The sequence below is a fragment of the Erinaceus europaeus genome, chromosome 2 (assembly GCF_950295315.1).
Source record: "Erinaceus europaeus chromosome 2, mEriEur2.1, whole genome shotgun sequence".
NCBI lineage: Eukaryota > Metazoa > Chordata > Mammalia > Eulipotyphla > Erinaceidae > Erinaceus > Erinaceus europaeus.
In genome coordinates this window covers 197,554,142-197,574,929 of record NC_080163.1, presented here as the reverse complement: position 1 = coordinate 197,574,929, position 20,788 = coordinate 197,554,142, and the positions used below count along the sequence as shown (strand labels likewise).

Below are 20,788 nucleotides of genomic sequence, written 5' to 3'. Positions count from 1 at the left end.
AAAATAAACACTGGTCTGTTTTTCTGCTTTTCATGAAAAAACAACACCAGCACAGAATTGATGCATTGAATTTGAATCAAACAATATAAACTGGAGTAGTCTAGTTTTCTTTGTTACTTCCTTAGATTTGCAAACATAACAATATGAATCATACAAAACTGACCTATGAATCTCTACTCCTATCAGAGTACCAATAGACTAATGAGATGGGAAAGTCCCATCTCAGCAAAGTTCTCTCCGCCTTCTGGAAGCCACTTGACCTGGACTCTATTTAGTCCTAAACCTCAGAAACTTTGTTAATCAGCCCCAGCAAGAGACATGGGCATTAGCTGGTTGAGGGCCTCCCTGTATTCTGGAAATTGAAAGTGAACCTAACTTCTATTTTCAATGGACTCTGTATTGCCTATACCCTTATTTCATAACTCAAGCTCCAAGCCTGACAGAAGCAGATGGGCACTTTATACATTTAGGGAGAATTTGATTAGTGCATTTCTTAAACGCATATTAAAGGAAATTCTAGGACCTGTCGTGGACACTTACCTTCTGGAAAACAATGATGGTATTTTTACCGGAATGTATGATTTTATACCTAAAGAAGGATTCCTTCATAAGACAGATATGTACATTTATACTGAGAACTATTATTACAAGAGTTCTACAGAAGATCTCTGCTCTTGCTAAAACAGAGTATTTATTAAATATATGAAAATACATTCCTTATTTTAAGAAAGATCCTTATAAAGTCAACCCTACCTTAACTGTCTGAATGATATTATTATTTTTTTGCTATTTTTTGTTTTATATTTTCAAAAAAAACATTAGGTCTGTATACCTGCTTTTCATGAAAAAACAACAAAAACAAAGAATTGATCCATTGATTTGAATTAAAACTTGAAAACTGGCGTAGTCCAGTGTTCTTTGTTACTTCCTTAGATTTGCAAACCTAACAATATGAATCATTCAAAATTGACCTATGAATCTCTACTCCTATCAGAGTACGAATAGACTAATGAGATGGGAAAGTCCCATCTCAGCAAAGTTCTCTCCGCCTTCTGGTAACCACGTGACCTGGACTCAATTTAGCCCTGAGCCTCAGAAACTGGGTTAATCAGCCCCGGCTACAGACCTGGGCGGAAGCTGGTTGAGGGCCTCACTGTATTCTGGAAATTGTAAGTAAACCTAACTTCTATTTTCAATGGACTCTGTATTGCCTATACCCTTATTTCATAACTCAAGCTCCAAGCCAGACAGAAGCAGAAGGGCACTATTTACATTTAGGGAGAATCTGATCATTGCATTTCTTAAACGCGTATTAAAGGAAATTCTAGTACCGACTGTCGTGGACACTTACCTTCTGGACACGATGATGGTATATTTACCGGAATGTATGATTGTATACCTAAAGAAGGATTCCTTCATAAGACAGATATGTACATTTAAACTGGGAACTATTATTACAAGAGTTCTACTGAAGATCTCTGCTCTTGCTAAAACTGAGTATTTATTAAATATAAGAAAATACATTTCTTATTTTACGAAAGAACCTTATGAAGTCAATCCTACCTTAACTGTCTAATGATACTATTATTTTTCTTTATATTTTTTGTTTTTTATTTTGAAAAATAAACAACTGGTCTGTATTCCTGCTCTTCATGAAAAAACAGCACCAACACAGAATTAACCAACTAAATTTGAATCAATCCTTGAAAACTTTAGTAGTCCCGTTTTCTTTGTTACTGCCTTAGATTTGCAAACATAACAATATGAATCATACAAAACTGTGGTATAAATCTCTATTCCTATCAGAGTACCAATAGACTAAGGAGATGGGAAAGTCCCATCTCAGCAAAGTTCTCTCCACCTTCTGGAAGCCACTTGACCTGGGCTCTATTTAGCCCTGAGCCTCAGAAACCCTGTTAATCAGCCCTGGCAAGAGACCTGGATGGTGGCTTGTTGAGAGTCTCACTGTACTCTGGAAATAGTAAGTGAACCTAATCTATTTTTAATGGACTCTGTATCGCCTATACCCATATTTCGTAACTCAAGCTCCAAGCCAGACAGAAGCATATGAGCACTATTTACATTTACGGAGAATCTGATCAGTGCATTTCTTAAACGTGTATTAAAGGAAATTCTAGTACCTGTCGTGGACACTTACCTTCTGGACACGATGATAGTATATTTGCCAGAATGTATGATTGTATACCTAAAGAAGGATTCCTTCATAAGACAGATATATACATTTATACTGAGAACTATTATTACAAGAGTTCTACAGAAGATCGCTGCTCTTGCTAAAACAGAGTATTTATTAAATATATGAAAATACATTTCTTATTTTAAGAAATAACCTTATGAAGTCAACCCTACCTTAACTCTCTAAATGATATTATTATTTTCTTTAAATTTTTTTGTTTTTTATTTTCAAAAATAAACATCTGGTCTGTATTTCTGCTTTTCATGAAAAAAGAACACCACACAGTATTGACCAATTGAATTTGAATAAAACCTTGAAAACTGGAGTAGTCCAGTTTTATTTCTTACTTCCTTAGATTTGCAAACCAAAGAATATGAATCATACAAAACTGACCTATTATTCTATACTCCTATCAGAGTACCAATAGACTAATGAGATGGGAAAGTCCCATCTCAGCAAAGTTCTCTCCACCTTCTGGAAGCCACTTGACCTGTGCTCTATTTAGCCCTGAGCCTCAGAAACCCTATTAATCATCCCTGTTAACAACCTTATAGTGGCTCATTGAGAGCCTCACTGTATTCTGGAAATTGTAAGTGAACCTAACTTCTATTTTCAATGGACTCTGTATTGCCTATACCCTTATTTCATAACTCAAGCTCCAAGCCAGACAGAAGCAGATGGACACTATTTACATTTAGAGAGAATTTGATCAGTGCATTTCTTTAAAGCGTATTAAAGGAAATTCTAGGACCTGTCGTGGACACTTACCTTCTGGACACGATGATGTTATATTTCCCGGAATGTATGATTGTATACCTAAAGAAGGATTCCTTCATAAGACAGATTTGTACATTTCTACTGGGAATTATTATTACAAGAGTTCTACTGAAGATCTCTGCTCTTGCTAAAACAGAGTATTTATTAAATGTATGAAAATACATTCCTTATTTTAAGAAAGATCCTTATGAAGTCAACCCTACCTTAACTGTCTAAATGATATTATTACTTTTTTTTTGCTATTTTATGTTTTTTATTTTCAAAAATAAACACTGGTCTGTTTTTCTGCTTTTCATGAAAAAACAACACCAGCACAGAATTGATGCATTGAATTTGAATCAAACAATATAAACTGGAGTAGTCTAGTTTTCTTTGTTACTTCCTTAGATTTGCAAACATAACAATATGAATCATACAAAACTGACCTATGAATCTCTACTCCTATCAGAGTACCAATAGACTAATGAGATGGGAAAGTCCCATCTCAGCAAAGTTCTCTCCGCCTTCTGGAAGCCACTTGACCTGGACTCTATTTAGTCCTAAACCTCAGAAACTTTGTTAATCAGCCCCAGCAAGAGACATGGGCATTAGCTGGTTGAGGGCCTCCCTGTATTCTGGAAATTGAAAGTGAACCTAACTTCTATTTTCAATGGACTCTGTATTGCCTATACCCTTATTTCATAACTCAAGCTCCAAGCCTGACAGAAGCAGATGGGCACTTTATACATTTAGGGAGAATTTGATTAGTGCATTTCTTAAACGCATATTAAAGGAAATTCTAGGACCTGTCGTGGACACTTACCTTCTGGAAAACAATGATGGTATTTTTACCGGAATGTATGATTTTATACCTAAAGAAGGATTCCTTCATAAGACAGATATGTACATTTATACTGAGAACTATTATTACAAGAGTTCTACAGAAGATCTCTGCTCTTGCTAAAACAGAGTATTTATTAAATATATGAAAATACATTCCTTATTTTAAGAAAGATCCTTATAAAGTCAACCCTACCTTAACTGTCTGAATGATATTATTATTTTTTTGCTATTTTTTGTTTTATATTTTCAAAAAAAACATTAGGTCTGTATACCTGCTTTTCATGAAAAAACAACAAAAACAAAGAATTGATCCATTGATTTGAATTAAAACTTGAAAACTGGCGTAGTCCAGTGTTCTTTGTTACTTCCTTAGATTTGCAAACCTAACAATATGAATCATTCAAAATTGACCTATGAATCTCTACTCCTATCAGAGTACGAATAGACTAATGAGATGGGAAAGTCCCATCTCAGCAAAGTTCTCTCCGCCTTCTGGTAACCACGTGACCTGGACTCAATTTAGCCCTGAGCCTCAGAAACTGGGTTAATCAGCCCCGGCTACAGACCTGGGCGGAAGCTGGTTGAGGGCCTCACTGTATTCTGGAAATTGTAAGTAAACCTAACTTCTATTTTCAATGGACTCTGTATTGCCTATACCCTTATTTCATAACTCAAGCTCCAAGCCAGACAGAAGCAGAAGGGCACTATTTACATTTAGGGAGAATCTGATCATTGCATTTCTTAAACGCGTATTAAAGGAAATTCTAGTACCGACTGTCGTGGACACTTACCTTCTGGACACGATGATGGTATATTTACCGGAATGTATGATTGTATACCTAAAGAAGGATTCCTTCATAAGACAGATATGTACATTTAAACTGGGAACTATTATTACAAGAGTTCTACTGAAGATCTCTGCTCTTGCTAAAACTGAGTATTTATTAAATATAAGAAAATACATTTCTTATTTTACGAAAGAACCTTATGAAGTCAATCCTACCTTAACTGTCTAATGATACTATTATTTTTCTTTATATTTTTTGTTTTTTATTTTGAAAAATAAACAACTGGTCTGTATTCCTGCTCTTCATGAAAAAACAGCACCAACACAGAATTAACCAACTAAATTTGAATCAATCCTTGAAAACTTTAGTAGTCCCGTTTTCTTTGTTACTGCCTTAGATTTGCAAACATAACAATATGAATCATACAAAACTGTGGTATAAATCTCTATTCCTATCAGAGTACCAATAGACTAAGGAGATGGGAAAGTCCCATCTCAGCAAAGTTCTCTCCACCTTCTGGAAGCCACTTGACCTGGGCTCTATTTAGCCCTGAGCCTCAGAAACCCTGTTAATCAGCCCTGGCAAGAGACCTGGATGGTGGCTTGTTGAGAGTCTCACTGTACTCTGGAAATAGTAAGTGAACCTAATCTATTTTTAATGGACTCTGTATCGCCTATACCCATATTTCGTAACTCAAGCTCCAAGCCAGACAGAAGCATATGAGCACTATTTACATTTACGGAGAATCTGATCAGTGCATTTCTTAAACGTGTATTAAAGGAAATTCTAGTACCTGTCGTGGACACTTACCTTCTGGACACGATGATAGTATATTTGCCAGAATGTATGATTGTATACCTAAAGAAGGATTCCTTCATAAGACAGATATATACATTTATACTGAGAACTATTATTACAAGAGTTCTACAGAAGATCGCTGCTCTTGCTAAAACAGAGTATTTATTAAATATATGAAAATACATTTCTTATTTTAAGAAATAACCTTATGAAGTCAACCCTACCTTAACTCTCTAAATGATATTATTATTTTCTTTAAATTTTTTTGTTTTTTATTTTCAAAAATAAACATCTGGTCTGTATTTCTGCTTTTCATGAAAAAAGAACACCACACAGTATTGACCAATTGAATTTGAATAAAACCTTGAAAACTGGAGTAGTCCAGTTTTATTTCTTACTTCCTTAGATTTGCAAACCAAAGAATATGAATCATACAAAACTGACCTATTATTCTATACTCCTATCAGAGTACCAATAGACTAATGAGATGGGAAAGTCCCATCTCAGCAAAGTTCTCTCCACCTTCTGGAAGCCACTTGACCTGTGCTCTATTTAGCCCTGAGCCTCAGAAACCCTATTAATCATCCCTGTTAACAACCTTATAGTGGCTCATTGAGAGCCTCACTGTATTCTGGAAATTGTAAGTGAACCTAACTTCTATTTTCAATGGACTCTGTATTGCCTATACCCTTATTTCATAACTCAAGCTCCAAGCCAGACAGAAGCAGATGGACACTATTTACATTTAGAGAGAATTTGATCAGTGCATTTCTTTAAAGCGTATTAAAGGAAATTCTAGGACCTGTCGTGGACACTTACCTTCTGGACACGATGATGTTATATTTCCCGGAATGTATGATTGTATACCTAAAGAAGGATTCCTTCATAAGACAGATTTGTACATTTCTACTGGGAATTATTATTACAAGAGTTCTACTGAAGATCTCTGCTCTTGCTAAAACAGAGTATTTATTAAATGTATGAAAATACATTCCTTATTTTAAGAAAGATCCTTATGAAGTCAACCCTACCTTAACTGTCTAAATGATATTATTACTTTTTTTTTGCTATTTTATGTTTTTTATTTTCAAAAATAAACACTGGTCTGTTTTTCTGCTTTTCATGAAAAAACAACACCAGCACAGAATTGATGCATTGAATTTGAATCAAACAATATAAACTGGAGTAGTCTAGTTTTCTTTGTTACTTCCTTAGATTTGCAAACATAACAATATGAATCATACAAAACTGACCTATGAATCTCTACTCCTATCAGAGTACCAATAGACTAATGAGATGGGAAAGTCCCATCTCAGCAAAGTTCTCTCCGCCTTCTGGAAGCCACTTGACCTGGACTCTATTTAGTCCTAAACCTCAGAAACTTTGTTAATCAGCCCCAGCAAGAGACATGGGCATTAGCTGGTTGAGGGCCTCCCTGTATTCTGGAAATTGAAAGTGAACCTAACTTCTATTTTCAATGGACTCTGTATTGCCTATACCCTTATTTCATAACTCAAGCTCCAAGCCTGACAGAAGCAGATGGGCACTTTATACATTTAGGGAGAATTTGATTAGTGCATTTCTTAAACGCATATTAAAGGAAATTCTAGGACCTGTCGTGGACACTTACCTTCTGGAAAACAATGATGGTATTTTTACCGGAATGTATGATTTTATACCTAAAGAAGGATTCCTTCATAAGACAGATATGTACATTTATACTGAGAACTATTATTACAAGAGTTCTACAGAAGATCTCTGCTCTTGCTAAAACAGAGTATTTATTAAATATATGAAAATACATTCCTTATTTTAAGAAAGATCCTTATAAAGTCAACCCTACCTTAACTGTCTGAATGATATTATTATTTTTTTGCTATTTTTTGTTTTATATTTTCAAAAAAAACATTAGGTCTGTATACCTGCTTTTCATGAAAAAACAACAAAAACAAAGAATTGATCCATTGATTTGAATTAAAACTTGAAAACTGGCGTAGTCCAGTGTTCTTTGTTACTTCCTTAGATTTGCAAACCTAACAATATGAATCATTCAAAATTGACCTATGAATCTCTACTCCTATCAGAGTACGAATAGACTAATGAGATGGGAAAGTCCCATCTCAGCAAAGTTCTCTCCGCCTTCTGGTAACCACGTGACCTGGACTCAATTTAGCCCTGAGCCTCAGAAACTGGGTTAATCAGCCCCGGCTACAGACCTGGGCGGAAGCTGGTTGAGGGCCTCACTGTATTCTGGAAATTGTAAGTAAACCTAACTTCTATTTTCAATGGACTCTGTATTGCCTATACCCTTATTTCATAACTCAAGCTCCAAGCCAGACAGAAGCAGAAGGGCACTATTTACATTTAGGGAGAATCTGATCATTGCATTTCTTAAACGCGTATTAAAGGAAATTCTAGTACCGACTGTCGTGGACACTTACCTTCTGGACACGATGATGGTATATTTACCGGAATGTATGATTGTATACCTAAAGAAGGATTCCTTCATAAGACAGATATGTACATTTAAACTGGGAACTATTATTACAAGAGTTCTACTGAAGATCTCTGCTCTTGCTAAAACTGAGTATTTATTAAATATAAGAAAATACATTTCTTATTTTACGAAAGAACCTTATGAAGTCAATCCTACCTTAACTGTCTAATGATACTATTATTTTTCTTTATATTTTTTGTTTTTTATTTTGAAAAATAAACAACTGGTCTGTATTCCTGCTCTTCATGAAAAAACAGCACCAACACAGAATTAACCAACTAAATTTGAATCAATCCTTGAAAACTTTAGTAGTCCCGTTTTCTTTGTTACTGCCTTAGATTTGCAAACATAACAATATGAATCATACAAAACTGTGGTATAAATCTCTATTTCTATCAGAGTACCAATAGACTAAGGAGATGGGAAAGTCCCATCTCAGCAAAGTTCTCTCCACCTTCTGGAAGCCACTTGACCTGGGCTCTATTTAGCCCTGAGCCTCAGAAACCCTGTTAATCAGCCCTGGCAAGAGACCTGGATGGTGGCTTGTTGAGAGTCTCACTGTACTCTGGAAATAGTAAGTGAACCTAATCTATTTTTAATGGACTCTGTATCGCCTATACCCATATTTCGTAACTCAAGCTCCAAGCCAGACAGAAGCATATGAGCACTATTTACATTTACGGAGAATCTGATCAGTGCATTTCTTAAACGTGTATTAAAGGAAATTCTAGTACCTGTCGTGGACACTTACCTTCTGGACACGATGATGCTATATTTACCGGAATGTATGATTTTATACCTAAAGAAGGATTCCTTCATAAGACATATATGTACATTTATACTGAGGACTATTATTACAAGAGTTCTACATAAAATCTCTGCTATTGCTAAAACAGAGTATTTATTAAATATACGAAAATACATTCCTTATATTAAGAAATAACCTTATGAAGTCAACCATACCTTAACTCTCTAAATGATATTATTACTTTTTCTTAAATTTTTTGTTTTTTATTTTCAAAAATAAACATCTGGTCTGTATTCCTGCTCTTCATGTAAAAACAACACCAACACAGAATTGACCAATTGAATTTAAATCAAACCTTGAAAACTGGAGTAGTCCAGTTGTTTTTCTTACTTCCTTATATTTGCAAACCTAACAATATAAATGATACAAAACTGACCTATGAATCTCTACTCCTATCAGAGTACCAATAGACTAATGAGATGGCAATGTCCCTTCTCAGCAAAGTTCTTTCTGCCTTCTGGATGCACCAGACCTGGGCTCTATTTAGCCCTGAGCCTCAGAAACCCTATTAATCAGCCCCGGCAACAGACCTGGGCGGTGGCTTGTTGAGAGCCTCACTGTATTCTGGGAATTGTAAGTGAACCTAACTACTATTTTCAATGGACTCTGTATCGCCTATACCCTTATTTCATAACTCAAGCCCTGAGCCTGACAGAGGCAGATGGGCACTATTTACATTTAGGGAAAATTTGATCAGTGCATTTCTTAAACGCGTATTAAACGAAATTCTAGTACCTGTCATGGACATTTACCTTCTGAAGACAATGATGCTATATTTACCAGAATGTATGATTGAATACCTAAAGAAGGATTCCTTCATAAGACAGACCTGTACATTTATATTAGGAACTATTATTACAAGAGTTCTACTGAAGATCTCTGCTCTTGTTAAAACAGAGTATTTATTAAATATTTGAAAATACACTCCTTATTTTAAGAAAGAACCTTATATAGTCAAACCTACCATAACTCTCTAAATGATATTATTACTTTAAAAAAAATTTTTCTTTTTTATTTTCAAAAATAAACATCTGGTCTGTATTCCTGCTCTTTATGAAAAAACAACACCAACACAGAATTGACCAATTAAATTTGAATCAAAACTTGAAAACTGGAGTAGTCCAGTTTTTTTCTTACTTCCTTAGATTTGCAAACCTAACAAAATAAATGATACAAAAATGACCTATGAATCTCTGCTCCTATCAGAGTAGGAATAGACTAATGAGATGGCAAAGTCCCATCTCAGCAAAGTTGTCTCCGCCTTCTGGAAGGGCTCTATTTAGCCCTGACCTGGGCTCTATTTAGCCTAGAGCCTCAGAAACTATGTTAATCAGCCATGTCAACAGACCTGGCGGTAGCTGGTTCAGTGTCTCCCTGTATTCTGGAAATTGTAAGGGAACCTAACTTCTATTTTCAATGGACTCTGTATTGCCTATTCCCTTATTTTCATAACTCAAGCTCCAAGCCAGACAGAAGCAGATGGGCACTATTTACATTTAGGGAGAATTGGATCAGTGCATTTCTTAAACACGTATTAAAGTAAATTCTAGTACCTGTCCTGGACACTTACCTTCTGGACAGGATGATGCTATATTTACCGGAAAGTATGATTGAATACCTAAAGAAGGATTCCTTCATAAGACAGATATGTACAGTTTTACTGGGAATGATTCTTACAAGAGTTCTACTGAAGATCTCTGCTCTTGTTAAAACAGAGTATTTATTAAATACACGAAAATACATTCCTTATTTTAAGAACGGACAGTATGAAGTTAACCCTACCTTAACAGTCTAAATGATATTATTACTGTTTTGCTATTTTTGTTTTTTATTTTCAAAAATAAACATCTGGTGTGTTTTTCTGCTTTTCATGAATAAACAACACCAACACACAATTCATTCATTGTATTTGAATCAAACATTGAAAACTGGAGTAATCTAGTTTTCATTGTTACTTCCTTAGATTGTCAAACGTAACAATATGAATCATACAAATCTGACCTATGAATCTCTACTCCTATCAAAGTACCATTAGACTAATAAGTTGTGAAAGTCCCATCTCAGCAAAGTTCTCTCCGCCTTCTGGATGGGCTCTATTTAGCCTTGACCTGGGCTCTATTTAGCCTTGAGCCTCAGAAACCATGTTAATCAGCCCCAGCAACAGACCTGGGTGGTAGCTGGTTGAGGGCCTCAGTGTATTCTGGAAATTGTAAGCGAACCTAACTTCTGATTTCAATGGACTCTGTATTGCCTATACCCTTATTTCATAACTCAAGCTCCAAGCCTGAAAATAAGAAATGTATTTTTGTATATTAATAAATACTCTATATTAACAAGAGCAGAAATCTTCTGTAGAACTCTTGTAATAATAGTTCTCTGTATAAATGTACATATCTGTCTTATGAAGGAATCCTTCTTTAGGTATTCAATCATACATTCCGGTAAATATAGCATCATCGTGTCCACAAGGTATTTGTCCACGACAGGTACTAGAATTTCCTTTAATATGTGTTTAAGAAATGCACTGATGTAATTCTCCCTAATGTAAATCATGCCCATCTGCTTCTGTCAGGCTTGGAGCTTGAGTTATGAAATCAGGGTATAGGCAAAACAGAGTCCATTGAAAATAGAAGTTAGGTTCACTTACAATTCCCAGAATACAGTGAGGCTCTCAGACAAACACCTCCCAGATCTGTTGCAGGGGCTGATTAACACAGTTTCTGAGGCTCAGGGCTAAATAGAGCCCAGGTAATGTGGCTTGCAGAATGCAGAGAGAATTTTGCTGTGATGGGACTTTCCCATCTCATTAGTCTATTCGTAACCTGACATTTGGAGGCCACAGTGAGATGTATCTTTAAAAATACATCAACAGACTAAGATGCTGAGCCTTAAATAGTAAAAAACTCCCAAAACTTAAAAAACAGGCCTGAATTTTGAGGGTCGACAAAAGCCTAGAAAGACACCCTCCATAGGAAAGCCGACCGAAAAGGTAAAAAATGATTTTCTCACTTTCCCACTGACACCCGCAGGGCATTATAGCCAGCAGCCTGACATAAAATCCGGGTGCCCCCGGCATAAAATATGGGGTGAGTTAAACTGAGGGTCAAGAAGAGCCCAATGTAAAATCCAGGGAAAGATATTGTCTAGACATTTTTTGGTACAGCTAGGGCCAGATTTATTTAAGCGCACCTGTCTGTTCTCCTCTTGTGTGTTATAAACTACATGTTTATGTGTGTTTTAAGTTTGGTTTTATAGTCTAAAAAACATTAGTGTAAAATGAAAGTCTAAATAGTTAAGGTGACAAGTCTTCATCTCCAAATTAAAGTAGAAATTACCTATATATTTAGCTTATAAAGAACGAGACATTTCAGAGGGCCCGCCAAATGCCCCGTAAACAGTTTTGTAGATATTCGTCCGCAACAAATTTGTCAGATCCACATCCCTGAGAAGCTGTTGTTAAAAAGGTGTCCAGAAGGGAGTATGGACCGACCAGTCAACGCCCATGTTCAGCGGGGAAGCAATGACAGAAGCCAGACCTTCCACCTTCTGCAACCCTCAACGACCCTGGGTCCATGCTCCCAGAGGGCTAGAGAATGGGAAGGCTATCATGGGAGGGAGTGGGTTATGGAGATTGGGTGGTGGGAATTGTGTGGAGTTGTACCCCTCCTACCTTATGCTTTTGTTCACTAATCCTTTCTTAAATAAAAAATTAAAAAAAAAAAAAGGTGTCCAGAAGATCCTGTCTGTGAGGATCTTTGGGTGAGTGTTGGCAGGATGTGGTTTGAAGCTTGAGTGGGTCCAGAGAACAGGGGATTTCCAAAGTTGCTTACTTGGGGTGAGTTGTGCTCTATATATGGACCTAGTGAACTTTTCGTGAGTCAGATACCTCTTTACGTCAGATCCACATCCCTGAGAAGCTATTTTTAAAAAGGTGTCCAGATGATCCTGTCTGTGAGGATCTTTGGGTGAGTGTTGGCAGGATGTGGCTGGAAGCTGGAGTGGGTCCAGAGTACAGGGGGTAACAAACTTGCTTACTTGGGGTGAGTTGTGCTCTATATATGGGCCTAGTGAACATTTCATAATTTTTTAAATTCTACGTTTTTATAAAGTTTTAAATTCTATCACTTGATGTAGATACTTTGTTTTCTTTTTTTAATTTTTTTTAATTTTTCATTTTTTATTTAAGAAAGGACTAATTAACAAAACCATAGGGTGGGAGGGGTACAATTCCACACAATTCCCACCACCAATCTCCATATCCCACCCCCTCCCCTGTTAGCTTTCCCATTCTCTATCCCTCTGGGAGCATGGACCCAAGGTCATTGAGGGTTGTAGAAGGTAGAAGGTCTGGCTTCTGTAATTGCTTCCCCGCTGAACATGGGCATTGACTGGTTGGTCCATACTCCCAGTCTGCCTCTCTCTTTCCCTAGTAGGGTGTGTCTCTGGGTAGCTGAGCTCCAGGACACATTGGTGGGGTCTTCAATCCAGGGAAGCCTGGCCAGCATCCTGATGGCATCTGGAATCTGGTTACTGAAAAGAGAGTTAACATACGAAGCCAAACAATTTGTTGAGCAATCATGGATCCCAAGCTTGGAATAGTGGAGAGGAAGTGTTAGGGAGGTACTCACTGCAAACTCTAGTGTACTTCTGCTTTCAGGTATATATTTTGCAGTAGTTTATGGATATGTGTGAACATATGCTCTCTCTCACAGAAACTGGTGTATATCTAGGTTTTGGGACTTTGTTAGAAAGTGAACCATCTGAGATGGAGTTAGAGTATACTATGAAAGGAAAGGTCTCACCCGAGTAATGAAGCCGAAGGGTTGTCATTCCACAGGCGAAGTTCTGGACACAGTCTGAAGTGAAGCATGTTGAGGTGGCAATCGTTGCGTTGGTTAGGTTGTGATGGGCGGATGCAATATTATTTGGTTTGGATTGGGAGACGCATACGGGAAAGTGGGCCCTGTCCAAGGGTTCCAGGACTGGGGGAAGTAGGGGCTTTCTAGTGGAGATGTGAGGTTCCTGCTGTCTTAGGGTTCAAAAAGACAATCGATAGTTAATGTTATCATCAAATTATTTGGTAATTGGGTTAACTTTGAAAAGTCCTTTTGTTAGGGTTTGCTGTACAGTATCCAGTATCTTGTATATAGCTGTGCTACTGGATTCTTCTGATCTACTTGGTCTAGGCTTTTGAGAGAGTCCGCATATCAAATACACAGCCTATATATTAAAAGATTCAGTTTGTGTTTTGAAAAACTTTGAGATATACAATTGATTTTCCCCCCTCATATTAATTAACTAGTGATTTATATGTCTACATTTTGCTAGGAGTGTGCATACGTTGTTTTTTTTTTGTTTGTTTTCAAAGCCATTTTTTAAAACGTTGTAATTAAGAGTGGTTTTCGAAGTATAAGTTCCACACTGCTCCCACTTGGAGCATCAGTGCATTTCTTAACTGCGTATTAAAGGTAATTCTAGTACCTTTCGTGGACACTTACCTTCTGGAAAGGATCATGCTATATTTACCGGAATGTATAATTGTATACCTAAAGAAGGATACCTTCATAAGACAGATATGTATATTTCTACTGGGAACTATTATTACAAGAGTTCTACTGAAGAGCTCTGGTCTTGTTAAAACAGAGTATTTATTAAATATACGAAAACACATTCCTTATTTTAAGATAGGACCTTATGAAGTCCACCTTACATTAACTACCTAAATGATATGATTACTTTTTTTTATTTTCAAAAATAAACAATGGTCTGTTTTTCTGCCTTTCATAAAAAAAAAAAAACACGAACACATAATTGACCCATTGAATTTGATCAAACATTGAAAATTGGAGTAGTCTAGTTTTCTTTGTTACTTCCTTAGTTTTGCAAAATTAGCAATATGAGTCATACAAAACTGAACTATGAATCTCTACTCCTATCAGAGTACGAATAGACTAATGAGATAGGAAAGTCCCATCTCAGCTGAGTTCTCTGCCTTCTGGAACCCACATGACCTGGGCTCTATATAGCCCTGAGCCTCAGAAACTCTGTTAATCAGCCCCTGCAACAGACCAGGGCGGTGGTTCTTTGAGAGCCTCACTGTATTCTGGGAATTATACATGAACATAACATCTATTTTCAATGGATTCTGTATTGCTTATATCCTCATTTCATAACTCAAGCTCCAAGCCTGACAGAAGCAGATGGGCACTTTATACATTTAGGGAGAATTTCATCAGTGCATTTCTTAAATGCGTATTAAAGGAAATTCTAGTACCTGTCGTGGACACTTACCTTTTGGACACGATGATGTAATATTTACTGAAATGTATGATTGAATACATAAAGAAGGATGCCTTCATAAGACATATATGCACATTTATACTGGGAACTATTATTACAATAGTTCTACTGAAGGTCTCTGCTCTTGTTAAAACAGAGTATTTATTAAATATAAGAAAACACATTCCTTATTCTAAGATAGGACCTTATGAAGTCCACCCTACATTAACTGTCTAAAAATATGATTATTTTTTTGGTATTTTTTTTTATTTTCAAAAATAAACAATGGTCTGTTTTCTGCCTTTCATGAAAATACATCACCAACACATAATTGATCCATTGAATTTGAATCAAACATTGAAAATTGGAGTAGTCTAGTTTCCTGTGTTACTTCCTTAGTTTTGCAAAATTAGCAATATGAATCATACAAAACTGAACTATGAATCTCTACTCCTATCAGAGTACGAATAGACTAATGAGATGGGAAAGTCCCATCTCAGCCGAGTTCTCTGCCTTCTGGAACCCACATGACCTGGGCTCTATATAGCCCTGAGCCACAGAAACCCTGATAATCAGCCCCTGCAACAGACCTGGGCAGTGGTTGTTTGAGAGCCTCACTGTATTCTGGGAATTATACGTGAACATAACATCTATTTTCAATGGACTCTGTATTGCTTACATCCTTATTTCATAACTCAAGCTCCAAGCCTGACAGAAGTAGATGGGCACTTTATACATTTAGGGAGAATTTCATCAGTGCATTTCTTAAACGCGTATTAAAGGAAATTCTAGTACCTGTAGTGGACAATTACCTATTAGACACGATGATGTAATATTTACCGAAATGTATGATTGAATACCTAAAGAAGGATGCCTTCATAATACATTTATGTACAATTATACTGGGAACTATTATTACAAGTATTCTACTGAAGATCTCTGCTCTTGTTAAAACAGAGTATTTATTAAATATATGAAAACACATTCCTTATTCTAAGATAGGACCTTATGAAGTCCACCCTACATTAACTGTCTAAATGATATTATTATTTAAAATTTTTTTATTTTCAAAAATAAACTTCTGCCCTGTATTACAGCTCTTCATGAAAAAACAACACCAACACATAATTGATCCATTGAATTTGAATCAAAACTTGAAAACTGGAGTAGTCTTGTTTTTTTTCTTACTTCCTTAAATTTGCAAACCTAACAATATGAATGATGCAAAACTGACCTATGAATCTCTACTCCTATCAGAGTACGAATTGACTAATGAGATGGTAAATTCCCATCTCATCAAGGTTCTCTCCGCCTTCTGGAAGGGCTCTATTTATCTCTGACCTGGGCTCTATTTAGCCCTGAGCCTAAGAAACTGGGTTAATCAGCCCCAGCAACAGACCTGGACGGTAGCTGGTTGAGGGCCTCCCAGTATTCTGGAAATTATAATTGAACCTAACTTCTATTTTCAATGGACTCTGTATTGCCTATACCCTTATTTCATAACTCAGGTTCAAAGCCTAAAAAAAGCAGATGGGCACTTTATACATTTAGGGAGAATTTGATCAGTGCATTTCTTAAATGTGTATTAAAGGAAATTCTAGTACCTGTCGTGGACATTTACCATTGGGCATGATGATGTAATATTTACCGAAATATATGACTGAATACCTAAAGAAGGATGCCTTCATAAGACATATATGCACATTTATACTGGGAACTATTATTACAAGAGTTCTACTGAAGATCTCTGCTCTTGTTAAAACAGAGTATTTATTAAATATAAGAAAACACATTCCTTATTCTAAGATAGGACCTTATGAAGTCCACCCTACATTAACTGTCTAAATGATATGATTACTTTTTTTTGGTATTTTTTTATTTTCAAAAATAAACAATGGTCTGTTTTTCTCCCTTTCATGAAAATACAACACCAACACATAATTGATCCATTGAATTTGAATCAAACATTGAAAATTGGAGTAGTCTAGTTTCCTGTGTTACTTCCTTAGTTTTGCAAAATTAGCAATATGAGTCATACAAAACTGAACTATGAATCTCTACTCCTATCAGAGTACGAATAGACTAATGAGATGGGAAAGTCCCATCTCAGCTGAGTTCTCTGCCTTCTGGAACCCACATGACCTGGGCTTATATAGCCCTGAGCCACAGAAACCCTGTTAATCAGACCCTGCAACAGACCTGGGCAGTGGTTGTTTGAGAGCCTCACTGTATTCTGGGAATTATCCGTGAACATAACATCTATTTTCAATGGACTCTGTATTGCTTATTTCCTCATTTCATAACTCAGGCTCCAAGCCTGACAGAAGTAGATGGGCACTTTATACATTTAGGGAGAATTTGATCAGTGAATTTCTTAAACGTGTATTAAAGGAAATTCTAGTACCTGTCGTGGACACTTACCTTTTAGACACGATGATGTAATATTTACTGAAATGTATGATTGAATACCTAAAGAAGGATGCCTTCATAATACATATATGTACATTTATACTGGGAACTATTATTACAAGAGTTCTACTGAAGATCTCTGCTCTTGTTAAAACAGAGTATTTATTAAATATATGAAAACACATTCCTTATTCTAAGATAGGACCTTATGAAGTCCACCCTACATTAACTGTCTAAATGATATTATTATTTAAAATTTTTTTATTTTCAAAAATAAACATCAGCCCTGTATTACAGCTCTTCATGAAAAAACCACACCAACACATAATTGATCCATTGAATTTGAATCAAACCTTGAAAACTGGAGTAGTCTTGTTTTTTTTCTTACTTCCTTAAATTTGCAAACCTAACGATATGAATGATGCAAAACTGACCTATGAATCTCTACTCCTATCAGAGTACGAATTGACTAATGAGATGGTAAATTCCCATCTCATCAAGGTTCTCTCCGCCTTCTGGAAGGGCTCTATTTATCTCTGACCTGGGCTCTATTTAGCCCTGAGCCTCAGAAACTGGGTTAATCAGCCCCGGCAACAGACCTGGACGGTAGCTGGTTGAGGGCCTCCCAGTATTCTGGAAATTATAATTGAACCTAACTTCTATTTTCAATGGACTCTGTATTGCCTATACCCTTATTTCATAACTCAAGTTCAAAGCCTGACAGAAGCAGATGGGCACTTTATACATTTAGGGAGAATTTGATCAGTGCATTTCTTAAATGCGTATTAAAGGAAATTCTAGTACCTGTCGTGGACATTTACCTTTGGGCACGATGATGTAATATTTACCGAAATGTATGATTGAATACCTAAAGAAGGATGCCTTCATAAGACATATATGCACATTTATACTGGGAACTATTATTACAAGAGTTCTACTGAAGATCTCTGCTCTTGTTAAAACAGAGTATTTAATAAATATATGAAAACACATTCCTTATTCTAAGATAGGACCTTATGAAGTCCACCCTACATTAACTGTCTAAAAATATGATTACTTTTTTTTGGTATTTTTTTTTTCAAAAATAAACAATGGTCTGTTTTTCTCCCTTTCATGAAAACACAACACCAACACATAATTGTTCCATTGAATTTGAATCAAACATTGAAAATTGGAGTAGTCTAGTTTCCTGTGTTACTTCCTTAGTTTTGCAAAATTAGCAATATGAATCATACAAAACTGAACTATGAATCTCTACTCCTATCATAGTACGAATAGACTAATGAGATGGGAAAGTCCCATCTCAGCTGAGTTCTCTGCCTTCTGGAACCCACATGACCTGGGCTCTATATAGCCCTGAGCCACAGAAACCCTGATAATCAGCCCCTGCAACAGACCTGGGCAGTGGTTGTTTGAGAGCCTCACTGTATTCTGGGAATTATACGTGAACATAACATCTATTTTCAATGGACTCTGTATTGCTTATTTCCTCATTTCATAACTCAAACTCCAAGCCTGACAGAAGCAGATGGGCACTTTATACATTTAGGGAGAATTTGATCAGTGCATTTCTTAAATGCGTATTAAAGGAAATTCTAGTACCTGTCGTGGACACTTACCATTTGGACACGATGATGTAATATTTACCGAAATGTATGATTGAATACCTAAAGAAGGATGCCTTCATAAGACATATATGCACATTTATACTGGGAACTATTATTACAAGAGTTCTACTGAAGATCTCTGCTCTTGTTAAAACAGAGTATTTATTAAATATATGAAAACACATTCCTTATTCTAAGATAGGACCTTATGAAGTCCACCCTACATTAACTGTCTATATGATATTATTATTTAAAATTATTTTTATTTTAAAAAATAAACATCTGCCTTGTATTACTGCTCTTCATGAAAAAACAACACCAACACAGAATTGACCCATTGAATTTGAATCAAACCTTGAAAACTGGAGTAGTCTTGTTTTTTTTCTTACTTCCTTAAATTTGCAAACCTAACGATATGAATGATGCAAAACTGACCTATGAATCTCTACTCCTATCAGAGTACGAATAGACTAATGAGATGGGAAATTCCCATCTCATCAAGGTTCTCTCCGCCTTCTGGAAGGGCTCTATTTATCTCTGACCTGGGCTCTATTTAGCCCTGAGCCTCAGAAACTGGGTTAATCAGCCCCGGCAACAGACCTGGACGGTAGCTGGTTGAGGGCCTCCCAGTATTCTGGAAATTATAATTGAACCTAACTTCTATTTTCAATGGACTCTGTATTGCCTATACCCTTATTTCATAACTCAAGTTCAAAGCCTGACAGAAGCAGATGGGCACTTTATACATTTAGGGAGAATTTGATCAGTGCATTTCTTAAATGCGTATTAAAGGAAATTCTAGTACCTGTCGTGGACATTTACCTTTGGGCACGATGATGTAATATTTACCGAAATGTATGATTGAATACCTAAAGAAGGATGCCTTCATAAGACATATATGCACATTTATACTGGGAACTATTATTACAAGAGTTCTACTGAAGATCTCTGCTCTTGTTAAAACAGAGTATTTATTAAATATATGAAAACACATTCCTTATTCTAAGATAGGACCTTATGAAGTCCACCCTACATTAACGGTCTATATGATATTATTATTTAAAATTTTTTTTTATTTTCAAAAATAAACATCTGCCCTGTATTACTGCTCTTCATGATAAAACAACACCAACACAGAATTGACCCATTGAATTTGAATCAAACCTTGAAACCTGGAGTAGTCTTGTTTTTTTTCTTACTTCCTTAAATTTGCAAACCTAACAATATGAATGATGCAAAACTGACCTATGAATCTCTACTCCTATCAGAGTACGAATTGACTAATGAGATGGGAAATTCCAATCTCAGCAAGCTTCTCTCCGCCTTCTGGAAGGGCTCTATTTATCTCTGACCTGGGCTCTATTTAGCCCTGAGCCTCAGAAACTGGGTTAATCAGCCCCGGCAACAGACCTGGATGGTAGCTGGTTGAGGGCCTCCCAGTATTCTGGAAATTATAATTGAACCTAACTTCTATTTTCAATGGACTCAGTATTGCCTATACCCTTATTTCATAACTCAAGTTCAAAGCCTAACAGAAGCAGATGGGCACTTTATACATTTAGGGAGAATTTGATCAGTGCATTTCTTAAATGCGTATTAAAGGAAATTCTAGTACCTGTCGTGGACATTTACCTTTGGGCATGATGATGTAATATTTCCAGAAATGTATGATTGAATACCTAAAGAAGGATGCCTTTAAGACATATATGCACATTTATACTGGGAACTATTATTACAAGAGTTCTACTGAAGATCTGTGCTCTTGTTAAAACAGAGTATTTATTAAATATAAGAAAACACATTCCT

At 36.2% G+C, this 20,788-nt stretch overlaps 2 long non-coding RNA genes across 2 annotated transcripts in view; one reads left to right on the top strand and one right to left on the bottom strand.

Moving 5' to 3' along the window:
* LOC132536857 (uncharacterized) overlaps positions 1-20,788 on the top strand; it is a 397,589-nt gene that overhangs the window by 59,417 nt on the left and 317,384 nt on the right. The gene's annotated exons all lie outside the window — the stretch shown is intronic.
* Positions 12,462-20,788, bottom strand: part of LOC132536855 (uncharacterized) — a 287,606-nt gene continuing 279,279 nt past the window's right edge. The window contains exon 3 of the long non-coding RNA XR_009548402.1: positions 12,462-13,217. This is a non-coding gene — a long non-coding RNA (uncharacterized LOC132536855). The remainder of the gene's footprint in view (positions 13,218-20,788) is intronic.